Source organism: Scylla paramamosain, unplaced genomic scaffold, assembly GCF_035594125.1.
Source record: "Scylla paramamosain isolate STU-SP2022 unplaced genomic scaffold, ASM3559412v1 Contig128, whole genome shotgun sequence".
NCBI classification, from domain to species: Eukaryota; Metazoa; Arthropoda; class Malacostraca; order Decapoda; family Portunidae; genus Scylla; species Scylla paramamosain.
This window is the reverse complement of record NW_026973793.1, coordinates 970-15000: the sequence shown is the minus strand read 5'-3', so window position 1 is coordinate 15000 and position 14031 is coordinate 970. Positions and strand designations below refer to the sequence as shown.

At 41.3% G+C, this 14031-nt stretch overlaps 2 long non-coding RNA genes across 2 annotated transcripts in view; one reads left to right on the top strand and one right to left on the bottom strand.

The window, feature by feature from the left end:
• The window catches only part of LOC135099424 (uncharacterized), a 9445-nt gene extending 8454 nt beyond the window's left edge, over positions 1–991 (top strand). Inside the window, exon 4 of the long non-coding RNA XR_010267928.1 lies at positions 784–991. This is a non-coding gene — a long non-coding RNA (uncharacterized LOC135099424). The remainder of the gene's footprint in view (positions 1–783) is intronic.
• Positions 992–2001: 1010 nt separating this feature from the next.
• Positions 2002–13578, bottom strand: LOC135099423 (uncharacterized). The gene is made up of 4 exons (XR_010267927.1): positions 12499–13578; positions 9919–10049; positions 7353–7483; positions 2002–2620 (listed from the first exon to the last, which is right to left on the bottom strand). It is a non-coding gene; the product is annotated as an uncharacterized LOC135099423 (long non-coding RNA).
• Between the last annotated feature and the right edge of the window lie 453 nt (positions 13579–14031).

The following is a 14031-nucleotide window of genomic DNA, read 5'->3' as shown; positions in this document are numbered from 1 at the left end:
ACACACACACACACACACACACACACAAAATAATTGTCTATATTTTGAAACAGTATATTGTGACATGACATCTCAGTACTTTTTTCCCACATTTTCTCTCATTTACATCCAAAAACATCACTAAAACCACAAAACCACAAACCCATTGAAACACGGCCAAGAAAATCCCACAAATACTTCTTGAAAATAACAAATAGATAATAAATGATGCTCATATTATGTTGTTTAATATTTCTAAAATACGTGTACTTTCCGAAAGCATTGATGGTTTTCTCAGATTGTAAAGTTTTGGGATGAATAATTGCATTACCGTGAACTGGATCAGTCTGGGTGTGTCGTAACCGTTAACTAACTATACATTTCTTTTTCTATTGAATCTGTAATCCTGTGAGTATAATTAACTGGGGTGTATGCTAAGTTATCTATCTACTTTTGGGTGTATTTAATCCCTGGGTAGAATTACTGTACTAATCTGATTTGCTTAAGTGAATAATTTTTTTTTATATACTGTGGGGATGAATTGATCCTTATATCTCTGACCTAATTAATATGGGTTTTCTATCTTTCCTTTATATTGTATTCATATTTTATCTTGTTTTATCTAAAATTAATGTGTTTTTATCCCAATTTTTTTTTGTGGTGTGAATTAATATATAAATAACAGTGGCTTCCCTTTCTTCCTCCTTCTCCTCTGTTCTTGTGTTTATTATGGGGTAATTTAAGGGCAGTAATAGTAGTAGTAGTAGTAGTACTGGTGATTAAAAAACTAACCTCTTATTTCAGGTGAGGCCAGATGTTGAGAGAGGTCACTTTTCTCCTTAAGATGTCTAGGACTTAGTGATGGAGAGTCCGAGAGGAAGGTCACTTAGTAAGGAGTGCAATGAAGAGCTCCAGCTTTCCTTGAATTTCTTCTCTCCTCACTTACTTTACCAGAATCATCACATTTATATTGTAATGATGTAATAAAGAAAAAATTGTACTGTAATTAATACCGGTGATTTTTAATGTGCCACTGCTTTTAATCTAACGGTGATAACAATAATAATAATAATAATTAACTAATAAATAAAACTCCTTTCTCTCTCTGCCAATATTATTAGAGAGAGAGAGAGATGCATTGGTGTAATGGTAATAATGGGTAGTATTGTAATTACTGGTGGATGTAATTGATATAATGTTTAGTAGTCTAATGGTGTTATTAATAGATGGGTTAAGTTAATTTAAGTTTTCCCTCACCCCAAAACAAAATCTCTCTACTCATCTCATCATTAATGTAGTTTGAGTGTTAATAAAACAATAACATTTAGTAAATATTTATTGGAAATAGTATTGATTGATTGATCTGTAAAATAAGATGTTAGTGCTGGTTTTAATAATACTGAGAACTTGAGAACAATAACAAAATCAATAAAAAAAATAATAATAATAAATTTTTCTTTTGACAACCTACAGCAGGGCGCCCCTCAGAGTATTAGAACTCCCCCACCCCACCCCATCCCACCACCACCAACCTGGGCAGGTGAAACCCATAGACTGTAACACAGATGAAAAAAAGAGTAGACTGCAAAATTATCTCCCTTGTTTCATCCCACAAGTCTATGGCAAGTGAAACCCATAGAGTTTTATAGAGATGAAATTAATGGTTGAATCCTGCATAATCAGAAGGGATAAGCAAAATGTACCTCTCAAATTTGATCTCCTTAAAGATGCATGGGCAACACTCACCCACAGATTGATGGGGAGGGGAGGAGTCACCCCATTTGGCTCATATGAAGCAAGTGGTCTCACCCCAACAATGTGAGAGGGTAGATGTTTTAACCACTGCCATGCAAGCCAAACTATTCTATTACTAAGGCTACTTGAACACTACTTGCTACTACCTCCTCACTGACTACTGACTACTGGAGAGAGAGAGAGAGAGAGAGAGAGAGAGAGAGAGAGAGAGAGAGAGAGAGAGAGAGAGAGAGAGAGAGAGAGAGAGAGAGAGAGAGAGAGAGAGAGAGAGAGAGAGAGAGAGAGAGAGAGAGAGAGAGAGAGAGAGAGAGAGAGAGAGAGAGAGAGAATCTGAGAAATTCACTTAAATATACTAAGAAAAAGATGGAAGGAGAGAGAAGAGATGGCTGGAGAGAGAGAGAGAGAGAGAGAGAGAGAGAGAGAGAGAGAGAGAGAGAGAGAGAGAGAGAGAGAGAGAGAGAGAGAGAGAGAGAAATTCACTTAAATATACTAAGAAAAGATGAAAGAGAAAGAAGAAAGTAAGAATGAAAACACTTTGATAATATACATGACATATCCTACAAATATTCTTCCTTTCAGTAATAACAATAATGCACCTATTCACAGCTTCTTTTCCTAATCATTTAATGACTCACAACTTTATTTCCATTCATTCATTACAGTAATTTCATTCACTCTAAGCATTCCTTTCTGTAAAGTAATATATTTCTTATTTTCAACTTAATTTCATAGTGATTGCAGCCACGCACACACGTCCATTCACTGAATTTCATTACGTTGCCCTGCTTATAACATCCTTTCGAGATGTGCTTTTTCCATCATCATCATCATACAGAAAACACCTCTTGTGTGTGCTGCTGCTGCTGCTGCTGCTGCTGCTGCTGGTCTGAAAGTAAAAGGCTCGGTTATTGTGTGTGGTATGGGTTATTAGGAGGAGGAGGAGGGGGATTAATAAAAGAAGAAAAAGTAGAAGACAGCTAGATATGCAACATTGCGGCAGTGAGAGAGAGGCTGAAGACAGTCAGTTAGAGGAGAGGAGTTGATGAGACGAAAAGCTTTTGATTCCACCCTGTCTAGAAGAGCAGTATGAGTGGAACCCCCCCAGACATGTGAAGCATACTCCATACATGGACGGATAAGGCCCTTGTACAGAGTTAGCAGCTGGGGGGGTGAGAAAAACTGGCGGAGACGTCTCAGACCACCTAACTTCATAGAAGCTGTTTTAGCTAGAGATGAGATGTGAAGTTTCCAGTTCAGATTATAAGTAAAGGACAGACCAAGGATGTTCAGTGTAGAAGAGGGGACAGTTGAGTGTCATTGAAGAAGAGGGGATAGTTGTCTGGAAGGTTGTGTCGAGTTGATAGATGGAGGAATTGAGTTTTTGAGGCATTGAACAATACCAAGTTTGCTCTGCCCCAATCAGAAATTTTGGAAAGATCAGAAGTCAGGCGTTCTGTGGCTTCCCTGCGTGATATGTTTACCTCCTGAAGGATTGCACGTCTATGAAAAGACGTGGAAAAGTGCAGGGTGGTATCATCAGCGTAGGAGTGGATAAGACAAGAAGTTTGGTTTAGAAGATCATTAATGAATAATAAGAAGAGAGTGGGTGACAGAATGCTGAGGAACACCACTGTTAATAGATTTAGGAGAAGAACAGTGACTGTCTACCACAGCAGCAATAGAACGGTCAGAAAGGAAACTTGAGATGAAGTTACAGAGAGAAGGATAGAAACCGTAGGAGGGTAGTTTGGAGATCAAAGCTTTGTGCCAGACTCTATCAAAAGCTTTTGATATGTCCAAGGCAACAGCAAAAGTTTCACAAAATCTCTAAAAGAGGATGACCAAGACTCAGTAAGGAAAGCCAGAAGATCACCAGTAGAGCGGCCTTGATGGAACCCATACTGGCGATCAGATAGAAGGTTGTGAAGTGATAGATGTTTAAGAATCTTCCTGTTGAGGATAGATTCAAAAACTTTAGATAGGCAGGAAATTTAAGCAATAGGACGGTAGTTTGAGGGATTAGAACGGTCACCCTTTTTAGGAACAGGCTGAATGTAGGCAAACTTCCAGCAAGAAGGAAAGGTAGATGTTGACAGACACAGCTGAAAGAGTCTGACTAGGCAAGGTGCAAGCACGGAGGCACAGTTTCGGAGAACAACAAGAGGGACCCCATCAGGTCCATAAGCCTTCCGAGGGTTTAGGCCAGCAAGGGCATGGAAAACATCATTGCAAAGAATTTTAATAGGTAGCATGAAGTATTCAGAGGGTGGAGGAGAGGGAGGAACAAGCCCAGAATCGACTAAGGTATAGTTTTATAGCAAAGGTTTGGGTTTAATGATAAGTTCTCAGCATCCCCTGAACAGTGCTTTAGACCTCACTGGGAGTAATTATCATTTCGGCAGGTGTCTACTGCCTCCTCCTGTGAGGAATATGTAAGGGTTATTAGAGAAGAAAGGAAAAATTATGAGAAAGATGTAATGGACAAATGCAAAGAGGAACCAAAACTATTCTTCAGATATGTGAACAGCAAAATGAAAAATAAAGAAGGAATAAGCAGATTGAAGGTGAATAGTCAAGTGTGTGAGGATCCGGCTGAATTGGCAGAGATAATGAACAGGAGTTTTCAATCAGTATTCACAAAAGAGAAAACATTTGTGTGGCAGAGTGAGATGAGTGAAGAAATGGCTCTGGGGGAAATCCAAGTGACTGAAGAGGATGTCCAGAAACAGATGGAGGGACTAGACATTAGCAAGGCCCCTGGACCTGATGGAGTGTCAGGATGGGTACTAAAAGAGTGCAATCAGCAGTTGACATGGGTAACACATATTATTGAGAGCTCTTTAATTGAAAGTAGAGTCCCAATTGAATGGAAGAGAGCCAACATAGTGCCAATACACAAAAGTGGTAGTAAAGAGGAGCCCTTAAAATATAGACCTGTCTCTAACAAGTGTGGTGTGCAAAATGTGTGAAAGACTGGTGAAGGATAAATGGTTGCAGTCCCTAGAAGGAAATGAAGTGATAATAAAGCAACAATTTGGATTTAGGAGAGGGAGATCGTGTGTTACAAACTTACTGAGTTTTTATTCTAGAGTGGTGGATATAATGCAAGAAAGAGATGGATGGGCTGATTGTGTTGATTTACACCTGAAGAAGGCCTTTGATAAAGTGCCACACAGGAAATTGTTGTGGAAGTTGAAGCATAATGGTGGGCTAAGAGGGGGCCTGCTCAGATGGATGGAAAATTTCTTGACAAGCAGAGAAATGAGAACAGTAGTAAAAGATAAAAAAAATCATCATGGAAGGAAGTCATAAGTGGAGTACACCAAGTTGCTGAAGAAAGTTGAGTGAGGAGGACTGTGGAACATTACAAGAATACCTGAATAAGATATCAGAGTGGAGTTATAGATGGGAAATGGAATTTAATTTAAAGAAGTGTAAAGTAATAGAATTTGGAAAAAGTACAAGAATAAAAGGAAATTATGTGTTGAATGGTGTAAGGTTGAGTGGAGCAGAAGAGGAAAAGGATCTCGGCGTTACAGTGACTGGGAACCTGACCCCGGAGAGATGCATTAGCAAAATTACAAGGCCTTTGCATATATGGATGAAGAGATGGTCAGGAAGATGATTGTGTCGCTGATAAGACCTAGACTAGAATATACAGCAGTAGTGTGGTCGCCATACAAGAAAAAGGATATAAGGAAGTTCGAGAGTTCAGAGAGCAGCTATGAAGATGGTACCAAGTATAAGGGGCTTGTCATATGAAGAGAGACTGGCAAGAATACGTCTACCAATGTTGGAAAAGAGGAGAGAAAGGGGAGACTTGATTGCCATATATATAGCATGTGAGGGAGCAGAGGAGGTGGACCGAAGCGGTTTAATGGTCTGGGATACACGGGACACTAGAGGACACGGGAAGAGGCTGAGGAGGAGTGCTTGTAGAAGAGATGTCACAATATAATTTCTCATATAGAACTATTGATGTATGGAATAGTCTGGATGAGGAGACGGTAAATGCATAAAGTATACATGGATTCAAGGCTTAGTTGGATATTAAAAGTCAGGCGTTCTGTGGCTTTCCTGCATGATATGTTTACCTCCTGAAGGGTTGCACGTCTATGAAAAGACGTGGAAAAGTGCAGGGTGGTATCATCAGCGTAGGAGTGGATAAGACAAGAAGTTTGGTTTAGAAGATCATTAATGAATAATAAGAAGAGAGTGGGTGACAGAACGCTGAGGAACACCACTGTTAATAGATTTAGGAGAAGAACAGTGACTGTCTACCACAGCAGCAATAGAACGGTCAGAAAGGAAACTTGAGATGAAGTTACAGAGAGAAGGATAGAAACCGTAGGAGGGTAGTTTGGAGATCAAAGCTTTGTGCCAGACTCTATCAAAAGCTTTTGATATGTCCAAGGCAACAGCAAAAGTTTCACCAAAATCTCTAAAAGAGGATGACCAAGACTCAGTAAGGAAAGCCAGAAGATCACCAGTAGAGCGGCCTTGACGGAACCCATACTGGCAATCAGATAGAAGGTTGTGAAGTGATAGATGTTTAAGAATCTCCCTGTTGAGGATAGATTCAAAAACTTTAGATAGGCAGGAAATTAAAGCAATAGGACGGTAGTTTGAGGGATTAGAACGGTCACCCTTTTTAGGAACAGGTTGAATGTAGGCAAACTTCCAGCAAGAAGGAAAGGTAGATGTTGACAGACACAGCTGAAAGAGTTTGACTAGGCAAGGTGCAAGCACGGAGGCACAGTTTCGGAGAACAATAGGAGGGACCCCATCAGGTCCATAAGCCTTCCGAGGGTTTAGGCCAGCGAGGGCATGGAAAACATCATTGCAAAGAATTTTAATAGGTGGCATGAAGTAGTCAGAGGGTGGAGGAGAGGGAGGAACAAGCCCAGAATCCTCCAAGGTAGAGTTTTTAGCAAAGGTTTGAGCAAAGAGTTCAGCTTTAGAAATAGATGTGATAGCAGTGGTGCCATCTGGTTGAAATAGAGGAGGGAAAGAAGAAGAAGCAAAGTTATTGGAGATATTTTTGGTTAGATGCCAGAAATCACGAGGGGAGTTAGATCTTGAAAGGTTTTGACATTTTCTGTTAATGAAGGAGTTTTTGGCTAGTTGGAGAACAGACTTGGCATGGTTCCAGCCAGAAATATAAAGTGCATGAGATTCTGGTGATGGAAGGCTTAAGTACCTTTTGTGGGCAACCTCTCTATCATGTATAGCACGAGAACAAGCTGTGTTAAACCAAGGTTTAGAAGGTTTAGGGCAAGAAAAAGAGTGAGGAATGTACGCCTCCATGCCAGACACTATCACCTCTGTTATGCGCTCAGCACACAAAGACGGCTCTCTGACATGGAAGCAGTAGTCATTCCAAGGAAAATCAGCAAAATACCTCCTCAGGTCCCCCCAACTAGCAGAGGCAAAACACCAGAGGCACCTTCACTTAGGGGGATCCTGAGGAGGGATTGGAGTGATAGGACAAGATAAAGATATGAGATTGTGATCGGAGTTTACATACAAAATACTTATAATACAGAGAAATAAATAAAAAATAGAACAGCTTTCATGGGTACAATAATAATAGAGTCCTTTAAAGAGAATAATGTCACCTTTCATTATCAATTGTTAGCTTTGTCTTGTCTGAGGTGAGGGTGCCACTGACTTCTTCCTCTCTCAACTGTCTATAGCTTGTCTATGTCATGCTGTAGCTGACTGCATTCATCTTGTGACTGAAGTGTGTCTGAAAATCACATTGATTTTTTTTTTTTTTTTTTTTTTATGTAGGAAGGATACTGGCCAAGGGCAACAAAAATCTAATAAAAAAAAAATGCCCACTGAAATGCCAGTCCCTTAAAAGGGTCAAAGCAGTGGTCAAAAATTGGTGGATAAGTGTCTTGAAACCTCCCTCTTGAAGGAATTCAAGTCATAGGAAGGTGGAAATACAGAAGCAGGCAAGGAGTTCCAGAGTTTACCAGAGAAAGGGATGAATGATTGAGAATACTGGTTAACTCTTGCGTTAGAGAGGTGGACAGAATAGGAGTGAGAGAAAGAAGAAAGTCTTGTGCAGCGAGGCCGCGGAAGGAGGGGAGGCATGCAGTTAGCAAGATCAGAAGAGCAGTTAGCATGAAAATAGCGGTAGAAGACAGCTAGAGATGCAACATTGCGGCGGTGTGAGAGAGGCTGAAGACAGTCAGTTAGAGGAGAGGAGTTGATGAGACGAAAAGCTTTTGATTCCACCCTGTCTAGAAGAGCAGTATGAGTGGAACCCCCCCAGACATGTGAAGCATACTCCATACATGGACGGATAAGGCCCTTGTACAGAGTTAGCAGCTGGGGGGGTGAGAAAAACTGGCGGAGACGTCTCAGAACACCTAACTTCATAGAAGCTGTTTTAGCTAGAGATGAGATGTGAAGTTTCCAGTTCAGATTATAAGTAAAGGACAGACCGAGGATGTTCAGTGTAGAAGAGGGGGACAGTTGAGTGTCATTGAAGAAGAGGGGATAGTTGTCTGGAAGATTGTGTCGAGTTGATAGATGGAGGAATTGACTTTTTGAGGCATTGAACAATACCAAGTTTGCTCTGCCCCAATCAGAAATTTTAGAAAGATCAGAAGTCAGGCGTTCTGTGGCTTCCCTGCGTGATATGTTTATCTCCTGAAGGGTTGGACGTCTATGAAAAGACGTGGAAAAGTGCAGGGTGGTATCATCAGCGTAGGAGTGGATAAGACAAGAAGTTTGGTTTAGAAGATCATTAATGAATAATAAGAAGAGAGTGGGTGACAGAACGCTGAGGAACACCACTGTTAATAGATTTAGGAGAAGAACAGTGACTGTCTACCACAGCAGCAATAGAACGGTCAGAAAGGAAACTTGAGATGAAGTTACAGAGAGAAGGATAGAAACCGTAGGAGGATAGTTTGGAAATCAAAGCTTTGTGCCAGACTCTATCAAAAGCTTTTGATATGTCCAAGGCAACAGCAAAAGTTTCACCAAAATCTCTAAAAGAGGATGACCAAGACTCAGTAAGGAAAGCCAGAATATCACCAGTAGAGCGGCCTTGACGGAACCCATACTGGCGATCAGATAGAAGGTTGTGAAGTGATAGATGTTTAAGAATCTCCCTGTTGAGGATAGATTCAAAAACTTTAGATAGGCAGGAAATTAAAGCAATAGGACGGTAGTTTGAGGGATTAGAACGGTCACCCTTTTTAGGAACAGGTTGAATGTAGGCAAACTTCCAGCAAGAAGGAAAGGTAGATGTTGACAGACACAGCTGAAAGAGTTTGACTAGGCAAGGTGCAAGCACGGAGGCACAGTTTCGGAGAACAATAGGAGGGACCCCATCAGGTCCATAAGCCTTCCGAGGGTTTAGGCCAGCGAGGGCATGGAAAACATCATTGCAAAGAATTTTAATAGGTGGCATGAAGTAGTCAGAGGGTGGAGGAGAGGGAGGAACAAGCCCAGAATCCTCCAAGGTAGAGTTTTTAGCAAAGGTTTGAGCAAAGAGTTCAGCTTTAGAAATAGATGTGATAGCAGTGGTGCCATCTGGTTAAAATAGAGGAGGGAAAGAAGAAGAAGCAAAGTTATTGGAGATATTTTTGGTTAGATGCCAGAAATCACGAGGGGAGTTAGATCTTGAAAGGTTTTGACATTTTCTGTTAATGAAGGAGTTTTTGGCTAGTTGGAGAACAGACTTGGCATGGTTCCAGCCAGAAATATAAAGTGCATGAGATTCTGGTGATGGAAGGCTTAAGTACCTTTTGTGGGCAACCTCTCTATCATGTATAGCACGAGAACAAGCTGTGTTAAACCAAGGTTTAGAAGGTTTAGGGCAAGAAAAAGAGTGAGGAATGTACGCCTCCATGCCAGACACTATCACCTCTGTTATGCGCTCAGCACACAAAGACGGCTCTCTGACATGGAAGCAGTAGTCATTCCAAGGAAAATCAGCAAAATACCTCCTCAGGTCCCCCCAACTAGCAGAGGCAAAACACCAGAGGCACCTTCACTTAGGGGGATCCTGAGGAGGGATTGGAGTGATAGGACAAGATAAAGATATGAGATTGTGATCGGAGTTTACATACAAAATACTTATAATACAGAGAAATAAATAAAAAATAGAACAGCTTTCATGGGTACAATAATAATAGAGTCCTTTAAAGAGAATAATGTCACCTTTCATTATCAATTGTTAGCTTTGTCTTGTCTGAGGTGAGGGTGCCACTGACTTCTTCCTCTCTCAACTGTCTATAGCTTGTCTATGTCATGCTGTAGCTGACTGCATTCATCTTGTGACTGAAGTGTGTCTGAAAATCACATTGATTTTTTTTTTTTTTTTTTTTTTTTTTTTTTTTTTTTATGTAGGAAGGATACTGGCCAAGGGCAACAAAAATCTAATAAAAAAAAAATGCCCACTGAAATGCCAGTCCCTTAAAAGGGTCAAAGCAGTGGTCAAAAATTGGTGGATAAGTGTCTTGAAACCTCCCTCTTGAAGGAATTCAAGTCATAGGAAGGTGGAAATACAGAAGCAGGCAAGGAGTTCCAGAGTTTACCAGAGAAAGGGATGAATGATTGAGAATACTGGTTAACTCTTGCGTTAGAGAGGTGGACAGAATAGGAGTGAGAGAAAGAAGAAAGTCTTGTGCAGCGAGGCCGCGGAAGGAGGGGAGGCATGCAGTTAGCAAGATCAGAAGAGCAGTTAGCATGAAAATAGCGGTAGAAGACAGCTAGAGATGCAACATTGCGGCGGTGTGAGAGAGGCTGAAGACAGTCAGTTAGAGGAGAGGAGTTGATGAGACGAAAAGCTTTTGATTCCACCCTGTCTAGAAGAGCAGTATGAGTGGAACCCCCCCAGACATGTGAAGCATACTCCATACATGGACGGATAAGGCCCTTGTACAGAGTTAGCAGCTGGGGGGGTGAGAAAAACTGGCGGAGACGTCTCAGAACACCTAACTTCATAGAAGCTGTTTTAGCTAGAGATGAGATGTGAAGTTTCCAGTTCAGATTATAAGTAAAGGACAGACCGAGGATGTTCAGTGTAGAAGAGGGGGACAGTTGAGTGTCATTGAAGAAGAGGGGATAGTTGTCTGGAAGATTGTGTCGAGTTGATAGATGGAGGAATTGACTTTTTGAGGCATTGAACAATACCAAGTTTGCTCTGCCCCAATCAGAAATTTTAGAAAGATCAGAAGTCAGGCGTTCTGTGGCTTCCCTGCGTGATATGTTTATCTCCTGAAGGGTTGGACGTCTATGAAAAGACGTGGAAAAGTGCAGGGTGGTATCATCAGCGTAGGAGTGGATAAGACAAGAAGTTTGGTTTAGAAGATCATTAATGAATAATAAGAAGAGAGTGGGTGACAGAACGCTGAGGAACACCACTGTTAATAGATTTAGGAGAAGAACAGTGACTGTCTACCACAGCAGCAATAGAACGGTCAGAAAGGAAACTTGAGATGAAGTTACAGAGAGAAGGATAGAAACCGTAGGAGGATAGTTTGGAAATCAAAGCTTTGTGCCAGACTCTATCAAAAGCTTTTGATATGTCCAAGGCAACAGCAAAAGTTTCACCAAAATCTCTAAAAGAGGATGACCAAGACTCAGTAAGGAAAGCCAGAATATCACCAGTAGAGCGGCCTTGACGGAACCCATACTGGCGATCAGATAGAAGGTTGTGAAGTGATAGATGTTTAAGAATCTCCCTGTTGAGGATAGATTCAAAAACTTTAGATAGGCAGGAAATTAAAGCAATAGGACGGTAGTTTGAGGGATTAGAACGGTCACCCTTTTTAGGAACAGGTTGAATGTAGGCAAACTTCCAGCAAGAAGGAAAGGTAGATGTTGACAGACACAGCTGAAAGAGTTTGACTAGGCAAGGTGCAAGCACGGAGGCACAGTTTCGGAGAACAATAGGAGGGACCCCATCAGGTCCATAAGCCTTCCGAGGGTTTAGGCCAGCGAGGGCATGGAAAACATCATTGCAAAGAATTTTAATAGGTGGCATGAAGTAGTCAGAGGGTGGAGGAGAGGGAGGAACAAGCCCAGAATCCTCCAAGGTAGAGTTTTTAGCAAAGGTTTGAGCAAAGAGTTCAGCTTTAGAAATAGATGTGATAGCAGTGGTGCCATCTGGTTAAAATAGAGGAGGGAAAGAAGAAGAAGCAAAGTTATTGGAGATATTTTTGGTTAGATGCCAGAAATCACGAGGGGAGTTAGATCTTGAAAGGTTTTGACATTTTCTGTTAATGAAGGAGTTTTTGGCTAGTTGGAGAACAGACTTGGCATGGTTCCAGCCAGAAATATAAAGTGCATGAGATTCTGGTGATGGAAGGCTTAAGTACCTTTTGTGGGCAACCTCTCTATCATGTATAGCACGAGAACAAGCTGTGTTAAACCAAGGTTTAGAAGGTTTAGGGCAAGAAAAAGAGTGAGGAATGTACGCCTCCATGCCAGACACTATCACCTCTGTTATGCGCTCAGCACACAAAGACGGGTCTCTGACATGGAAGCAGTAGTCATTCCAAGGAAAATCAGCAAAATACCTCCTCAGGTCCCCCCAACTAGCAGAGGCAAAACACCAGAGGCACCTTCACTTAGGGGGATCCTGAGGAGGGATTGGAGTGATAGGACAAGATAAAGATATGAGATTGTGATCGGAGTTTACATACAAAATACTTATAATACAGAGAAATAAATAAAAAATAGAACAGCTTTCATGGGTACAATAATAATAGAGTCCTTTAAAGAGAATAATGTCACCTTTCATTATCAATTGTTAGCTTTGTCTTGTCTGAGGTGAGGGTGCCACTGACTTCTTCCTCTCTCAACTGTCTATAGCTTGTCTATGTCATGCTGTAGCTGACTGCATTCATCTTGTGACTGAAGTGTGTCTGAAAATCACATTGATTTTTTTTTTTTTTTTTTTTTTTTTTTTTTTATGTAGGAAGGATACTGGCCAAGGGCAACAAAAATCTAATAAAAAAAAAATGCCCACTGAAATGCCAGTCCCTTAAAAGGGTCAAAGCAGTGGTCAAAAATTGGTGGATAAGTGTCTTGAAACCTCCCTCTTGAAGGAATTCAAGTCATAGGAAGGTGGAAATACAGAAGCAGGCAAGGAGTTCCAGAGTTTACCAGAGAAAGGGATGAATGATTGAGAATACTGGTTAACTCTTGCGTTAGAGAGGTGGACAGAATAGGAGTGAGAGAAAGAAGAAAGTCTTGTGCAGCGAGGCCGCGGAAGGAGGGGAGGCATGCAGTTAGCAAGATCAGAAGAGCAGTTAGCATGAAAATAGCGGTAGAAGACAGCTAGAGATGCAACATTGCGGCGGTGTGAGAGAGGCTGAAGACAGTCAGTTAGAGGAGAGGAGTTGATGAGACGAAAAGCTTTTGATTCCACCCTGTCTAGAAGAGCAGTATGAGTGGAACCCCCCCAGACATGTGAAGCATACTCCATACATGGACGGATAAGGCCCTTGTACAGAGTTAGCAGCTGGGGGGGTGAGAAAAACTGGCGGAGACGTCTCAGAACACCTAACTTCATAGAAGCTGTTTTAGCTAGAGATGAGATGTGAAGTTTCCAGTTCAGATTATAAGTAAAGGACAGACCGAGGATGTTCAGTGTAGAAGAGGGGGACAGTTGAGTGTCATTGAAGAAGAGGGGATAGTTGTCTGGAAGATTGTGTCGAGTTGATAGATGGAGGAATTGACTTTTTGAGGCATTGAACAATACCAAGTTTGCTCTGCCCCAATCAGAAATTTTAGAAAGATCAGAAGTCAGGCGTTCTGTGGCTTCCCTGCGTGATATGTTTATCTCCTGAAGGGTTGGACGTCTATGAAAAGACGTGGAAAAGTGCAGGGTGGTATCATCAGCGTAGGAGTGGATAAGACAAGAAGTTTGGTTTAGAAGATCATTAATGAATAATAAGAAGAGAGTGGGTGACAGAACGCTGAGGAACACCACTGTTAATAGATTTAGGAGAAGAACAGTGACTGTCTACCACAGCAGCAATAGAACGGTCAGAAAGGAAACTTGAGATGAAGTTACAGAGAGAAGGATAGAAACCGTAGGAGGATAGTTTGGAAATCAAAGCTTTGTGCCAGACTCTATCAAAAGCTTTTGATATGTCCAAGGCAACAGCAAAAGTTTCACCAAAATCTCTAAAAGAGGATGACCAAGACTCAGTAAGGAAAGCCAGAATATCACCAGTAGAGCGGCCTTGACGGAACCCATACTGGCGATCAGATAGAAGGTTGTGAAGTGATAGATGTTTAAGAATCTCCCTGTTGAGGATA